Source organism: Sapajus apella, unplaced genomic scaffold (assembly GCF_009761245.1).
Source record: "Sapajus apella isolate SASKATOON/1434 unplaced genomic scaffold, GSC_monkey_1.0 scaffold42, whole genome shotgun sequence".
Taxonomy (NCBI): domain Eukaryota; kingdom Metazoa; phylum Chordata; class Mammalia; order Primates; family Cebidae; genus Sapajus; species Sapajus apella.
The window spans coordinates 11,477,068-11,485,152 of NW_022436982.1; positions in this window are offsets into that span (position 1 = coordinate 11,477,068).

The following is an 8,085-nucleotide window of genomic DNA, read 5'->3' on the forward strand; positions in this document are numbered from 1 at the left end:
AATCTTTTTTAAAACTTCAAAACTCCATATTTTACATGTCTCAGTAAACTTTAATGATGGCATTCTTACTGGACTTTTCTTTCTTCCCCACACCTCACCTGTAAATAGAAGTAAAACAGAAGTGAAAACTTCTTGTTGATACTTTTACCACTGGAAATTTGAAACACGTTTTCCTTTTACTCTGAAGAGTAACCAAATTCAGATTAGATACCTTTCACTCCTTTTAAAACCTGACATTAGATTCAATGGTAGTTTTTCCCTCTCAAGGTAATTGTTGTGAGACCCTGCCATTAGGCATTTGAAAGATACTTAAAGGCTTTTATAAAATAAATAATTACAAAACAGAAGTTTATAAATGCCCAATTTGGAAACCAAATTGGTTAGCTTAAAACAAAAGATATATTTTAATATGTGAGGTCCTGCTACATTCCACTCATTGAACACAAACAAGATACACAAATCAGTTCCTTAAATATCTTCAATCCCTATTTCTTCAGAAGGAATTGCTATAGGAACCAAAAAAATATTTTGCTCATTTTTGTTGTAAAATATGATGAAACTGACCTTCAAAGATATTATACATTTCTCTCTTTTGTTTTTATCGTTGGACCTGCCAGAGTCTGTCTTCTGGAGATTTTATTAGAAGCGTCCCAATTAAAAATCCATGTGAGTACAAAATGGCTTTCATTCACGACAAGGATTCTAAATAAGAGTAAATTTGGTAAATCAGTTCCTTCCTGGCTCCTTGCCATTCACATCTTTTGGTTTTGAAATTCATTTCTTTGTGAGCATAAGGTGGTTGTTATGAGGTGTTGTCAAGCCTCTGACAGGGTTATTGTGCCTGGTAGAAGGTGGTAGTTTTTGATCAATGTCTTCAAAGTCAAAGCTTGGAAAATAATAGCTGCACATCAAAACCCAGGGCCATAATATAGTTAACATTGGACTCTTTCAGGTGGCCCCAGGGAATGATTTAATTCTCATGTTGAGCTTTAACATAATTAGTCATTTATAATGGTGTACTAAGATTTATGTGAAGACATGTAACTTGAATTCTATTATCAAATGAGGATCAGACAAATTATTACCAACAAATAAATAAATAAATAAGCCTAGTTGTTGATTCTTCTTCTCCCAACTGTTTTCTGAAACCCTAATTGATTGTATTTCTACTCTTAAAAAAATTCTTTATTGGTTCAATATCTTTAAATTATACTTATGCCTATGTTTAATTCCTTAGGCCCCTCATGTAATTATTTCATGATGTCCTAATGAATAAAATTGCTGACCCAACCTTCGTGTATCTTTTTCTATATTCTTGCTACTTTTCCAAAACATCTTAAACATTTACAGATGCTTTAAGATTAGGGTGTATTTTGTGTTATTTATTTTAGCTTTTTCTTTTAGAACATAAGGTTCTTTGTAGTTTCTAAGAAGACAAAGCCATTTCATTCATATATTCATGCAAATAGCACAATTGGCATATATATCATATATATTGACATATCATAATATATATATACATACATTTATAATTTCTTAAACTATAAAATCGCAGGTGAAAAATACACAATAAAATGTCTAATAAATCCATACTTAAAAGTTAAATGTGCCATATGTTTCTCTAATACTGAGACATAATGGAGTGCATTAGGAAACTCATTAAGTCCATGAAAATGGCAGCTGAGCTCTATCAAGATGTCTATTCACTTCACTTTTGAGATAGAGAAACAGAAAAATAGTGAACACATTCCATTTCTTCTCAGGTTTGAATTAATCATGTTATCAAGGGGTCAGTGCAATGCAAGATTCGAATGTATCTTTCTTCTTAGCATCTACTTTGATAAACTTTATTTCAATAGTTTCTGTTTATTCTTTGCATCAAATGCAAAAGATGTCTATCTCCTCTAATGTTTTCAGCTTATCTCATTAAAAAATTAAAGCTTTGCCAAAGTTCCTAATAGTCCAGTACAGCATGCCACAAATTTAACTTGGTAAATGGCTTGAGCGATAAAGAAAATATTAATATGTTTGGTTTGATTGTATGGACTTCAGAGTAACATACATGTCGTGATAATGTAAATCACTCTACTACAGCTTTGTGTGATTTGAGGAAAGGCCTTGATTCTTAAGGCATTAGTTTACTTTTCTGTAAAATATAATTTTAGATGTTTTAAAAAAAATTTTAGTCACTTTAAGAATCTGATTAAAGCTATGAGAATCTGAACAAATGCACATATGAACAAAATTTAACAGCATTTCAAGCCCACATTGAGAATGATAGCCATAAAGTATAGGATTCCTGAAGTCTCTTCCTGGTTTAAATTTCTATAATTCTATCAATACAACACCTCCTAATTCATAAAGCACATGTGCAAAACTGAGTCCATGTCTCTAAAAGTTACTATAGATGGAATTCAACACAGCATCACAGAGTGTTAGAGTCCAAAGTGTCCTCAGTATTGATTGGTTTTCTATGTTGATAGAGTACAATTAATAATATCTATATTTGTGTTTTAACAAAAAGCAATAATCTGAAACAGTGAGAAAATAAGCCTGAAAAATATAACACCTAGCTGTTTTGGTTCAATAACAGTAATATGTATTCTTTAACTTGTAGTCTTCTGATATCTTCAAAATTCTCATTGAACTGAGAAATGTTTAACAACTAAAGGGGCAAAACAAATAGATTTTTCCTGCTTGGTCATCACCACACTGCAAATGTTGAAATCTTTAGAGATCATTTAAGTTTTCATGCCTCAATAATGAATCCAAATGCAAAAAAGCTTCAATTATAAGGCAACATTTACATTATAATCAATAATGGCTACAAACATTTAAAATATGGAGTGATATCATCCTACAGTCTTTCAAATTCCGAGCCTCTAAGGGGCTGGATTCCTCTTAATGTTTTCTGTATCTCTAGAATTTTAAGAAATCAGTTGAGTGGTATGAACTTTTAGACATGAATTGCTTCCAAATTATTTGAGATTGTATAGTTTTTAAAATAAATCTAATTTCGCTTTATCTGAGGTCAGTTTCTGCCCTGCTCAAATGCCTGCTCTCCTCTTCAGCTAAATGAAGTCTATCAGGGTTCACACACCGGCAGATGGAGAGATGTGTCTTTATGCCAACAGTATCTGAGAATGTCAGGTTCTCAACAGTGCTATGGACATTTGAAATTTGAAAAATAAGAGAATAAATTATGATGAAAAAAATAAGTATCCTCATTCTTTGTTATCTTCTTAGTTTCTTGTTGTTGGCCAATTCCTTGTCATAGGCCACCAACATGCTGTTCTTATACCTTGCAAATTTCTTCTTCAATTCTGCTAATATGCCATTTCTTCTTACCTCTATCCTTCACAACTAAATCCCAGAAAATTTTCTGCATATTCTATTTACACTTCTTCATCTCATATTAAATCAAATCACACATACTTCAAACCAGTCTCTAATCCCACATTAATCCTCATTTAGTAAGATCACTATTGCTTCTCATACTGCCAGGTCAAAAAACTCTCTTCAGTCTTCACCTTGCTCAACACAATTGAGATCAGGGTACCTAGAATTCTCTTCCTTTGATTTCCATAATACCATAACTTCTTGTTTTTTTTTTCCTCTTTATCTTCTCTACTTCTCAATCTTATTCACTTACTTCTCTTTTGCTTTTTCACTTGTTATGATTATTTACTTCTCAATCTTATTCACTTACTTCTCTTTTGCTTTTTTTCTTGTTATGATTATTTAATATCTACCTCCTCCTCTAAGAACAGGAAACATGACTGTGTCCTTGGTATGTTGATGGCCTAATTGATAAACAATAAGCATGCATTAGTGAAACAAATGAGAAATGTATGGAAAAGATCAAGTGTGACAGTTCTCAGGGGCATCTAGAACCACTTTAGGAAACTCTGAAAAAAAACAATTCACTTCACTATAGAGTGCTTCAAGTGTATATCCAGAAAAAAATGCCTACTTGGTTAATTATAGAGACTGTTGAAATAATAAGGAATTGCCGGATACGTGAAAAATTTAGTAATATAATGTTAATTACTATGTAATAATTCTGAGTTTAGCAGTCTATCTGTGGTCAATTCAGGTTCTCTAGTAAGCAAACATTGAGACAGAATTAGAAGAGCAAGACATTATTCTTTGGAGGAACATCTGGGAAAGATAAAGGAGAGTGGGAACAATAGTAGGTATAAGAGCCTCAGACCATGATGCACATCTGAACACCAGCAAACAGAGAGACGGAAGGAGGATTAGGTAGGAAGAGCCTCAAGCTGTAGAGTAGCTCTGAAAAAGTCTCAGTCAGGCCAGTAGGGATCCACCTAGCAAAGGCTGCCTCTTACAGGAATTTTGAGTCAGGTAGAAATGGCCTGAATCTAGGCAAGCTGAGAAACCTGAAGAGAGCATGCAGTCAGTGTGAATGCTGTGGTGAAGCTTCCTTGCAGCAGGTTACCTCTTGAAGGGAGAACTGAACAGTGCATTTTCATAGCTTCCACAGTCTGAAGATTTTTGTGAGTCACATCTAAATATGTGAAATGGGATAGCTTGTAACATTATTCTATGGAGAAGAGACACATTCTGAGAATTGACTTCATAATTATAAGACAAAATAATTTATAATTTTTTTCAAAAATAACAAAACATGTAATGGTTATTTTTATGGCAGTAAGTTTTCTTTAACTTCCGGGTTCAGTTAAAGGTTTGTGGAGTATGAATGTGCTGAAAATTGGGCTAAGACCTGGGGACATAAACAAAATCTCTGCCACATCTGACTAGTTATTTTCTCAAAGAATTATTTTGCTCTAGACTGAAATAATAAGCAACCTATCCTATGAATTTGACAATGTGTTTCCAGGCACTATTTTTTTTTTGTAGTCAATATATCTGTTATTGTCTCTCTCAAACTACTGTTTTGTTTTATTTTTTACATTGCTACCTACCTCTACATTCTGTTTACATTTTCTGTCTGCCAAAAGCAGAGAGCAAGATAGCTGAATTACTTTTTACATACATTTCTCATGTATTTGTTTAAGCAACAAATATTTATCAAATATCTACTATATGCCAAAAACTGCACTAGATGTTACTTAGTAACAGCATCTCATTCAATCCCCATAGCATTATGAGATTGCTATCATACCCACTCTTTGAAAGTGACAAAACAGGTGCAGAAAGTTGATCTATATATAAAGATATGCTTCATGTCAAAGCTCAGGTTCTTTCTACTGGAACTGCGTCCTAGTTTGAGGTTGCAATGGAAGGAGGGCTGCTTGAGTAATCTTGTGTATTAGCAAATATAGGTATCAAATATACTAGAAAGGCACACTTCTTTCCAGTTCAGAGCCTAGGAGAAATTCTAGAACTAGAAAGGTGTTACTACTTCAAGTATCTTGGCTTTTGACCATTTGATCCCAAATATCAAAAGAATTTCCCTTTAAAAAGTTTCCCGAACAAGGCTCTTTAAAGCTCATGAAAACTTCAACAAACCATGATGAATGTTCTGATGGCACAATTAAGATGCCTACCTGAATCTTTGGCTTTAGAACAATGAAATTTATCCTTATATAATTTTATAGGAAGAATAGTAACACCAAATTAAAAGTAAGAGCAGGAGTTTCTTTCAACTACTACCATTTTGTAGATTTACTTAGAGTGGTTTCAAGTTAAACTCTAATTTTACAATCCATTAGTTTCAAAATGTCTTATATTTTGGTCTGGACAAGATCAAATGAGATCTGACTGCCCAAATATCAACCAACATTTATATATCTCTCTTATAATACAGATATATCTATCAAAAATATTCCTGCACCTATTAATATAAATTATATAATTTTATTTTAATTGAAAAGTGGTGTATGATTCCTGAACCCAAAGATCACATTTTCTTGTCCATTTTGTCTACTAACCTCTTCAAAGTAAAACTACTTCAGTCTACAATACAATACCTAACAATCCTCAGTAGATTTATAAAACAGAGAACAGTATCAATGAAAAAACAAAAATGCAGTATTTTGTCCTTAATGATTGAAGATAATAAATAGAAGCAGAGTAGCTAGATAAATTGGGGGTCAATAAATACAGAATAACATTGACAACTATCTCTCAAGGTGCTCTGGCCATTAATATAATTTTAGGGAAATAACTTTTACCACTTGTTTAAAAAAAAAAAAAACACTGTAAATCCTCACTCTAATAATCATAACAAAATGTAAAAAAATTGTAACAAAGAATCTTCTCTCCTTTTTTTTTTCACTACACTTAAGCTTCTCAGGATAATTTCTTTTCCTCTGAAATGTCAATGACTACTGTGACTATTTCAGCAAATGGCGAAGAAAGAATACTCAGCTGGGAAAGGTGGTTAATGATCAATTAGAAATAACATGAGTCAGAAAAAACGAGTTCAGACCCCTGTAATCCATCAACAGCATAAACTTAGCAAGACTCCTAACTTCACTCAGTCTATTTCCTTCCCATGTAAAAATGGGGAGTGTACATGGGAATTAAATGAGCTAATATATGCCAAAATACCTAGAGAAGTGTCTGACACATTTGGGCATTCAGAATGCATGAGTTGGCTTAATTATATATATCAGCAGTGCTAGTTATGCTGTTCCTTCTGCACAACTGTCAAAACACAGGGAATTCTTTGCCGTATTTCTTAAGATGCTGTATTACTCCATCCTTGCATTGTTACAAAGAAATACCTGAGGCGGGGTAATTTATGAAGAAAAGAAGCTTAATTGGCTCATGATTCTGTGGGTTGTACAGGAAGCTTTGTGCTGGCCTGGCCTCCACTTCTGGTGAGACCTTACATCGCTTACAATTATGGTGGAAGGGAGATGGTATGTCACATGGTGAGAGCAAGAACAAGAGCAGGGGTGGAGGCGCGGAGAGCACCACACACCTTTAAATAGCCAAACTTTGCAGGTACTCACTCATTACCACAGAGATAGCACTAAGCCATTCATGAAGGATATGCCCCCATGATCCAAACACCCCCACCATGCCCCACCTCCAATGCTAGGGACTACATTTCATCATGAAATTTGGAGGGGACAAATATTCAAACCATATCAGATGCTAAAAGTCTATTAAAACTAGAAACATCAGCATCAGAGAAAAGCATTAAATGTGAATAAATAAATACTTTCAGAGATACCAGCTTCCAGTCTGACATGTAAAACTCTTGGAAGCCATACTTCCATTCTAATAAATAAAAAATCAAACAAACTGAAAAATCAGCACTTTCTTATATCCATTAGGGAAGTGAAATCACAGGGCACACTGCTGCCCCCAAAATTGAAGAAACAGGCAGGCAGACACTGAGAATCATAAATATTGGATAAGAAACCCAGAAGTAGAAACCTCTATAGGAACCAGTACCAGGATAGAAAAACCTAAATTCTAGTTGATGAATTGCTGGAGGCTCAACGTGAACAAGTCTGAAAATTAAAAACTCTAAAAGGCAGCCACATTTTTTGTGTTTCACCTCCAAGAACTCTACCAAGTTCTCACAGGGAATATGAAGAAAAGTCCTCTTTTGTTTTTGGCAGGGCAAGAGTAGATAATCATTTTGAAATATGACAGAGAATCCTGTTCTGATTAACAAAGCCCACTCTCAAGAGAAACTGCTTTAGCAGAGCCTAACGTTCTGGAGTTTTATCAAAGCCTAACCGACATGAGGAAGAGAAACATGCAAAACTTCAGCTTCCTCTAGTCATCCCATTCTACCTAAGGGAGAAGTAGAGAGAGGACTCAGAAGTACTGGAACAATTCATAGCTCAGAGACATAGGCTCACCAAAAGACTGAGACTTAATTAAAAAAACAAAAACAAAAAAACAATGGGGTCAGGCATGGTGGCTCACACCTGTAAGACCAGCATTTTGGGAGACTGAAGCAGGTGGATCACTTGATATCAGGCATGTGAGACCAGCCTGACCAACATGGTGAAACTCCATCTCTACTAAAAATATAAAATTAGCCAGGCATGATGACGCATGCTTGTAATCCCAGCTACTTGGGAGGCTGAGGCAGAAAAACTGGTTGAACTCGGTTGGTGGAAATTGCAGTGAGCT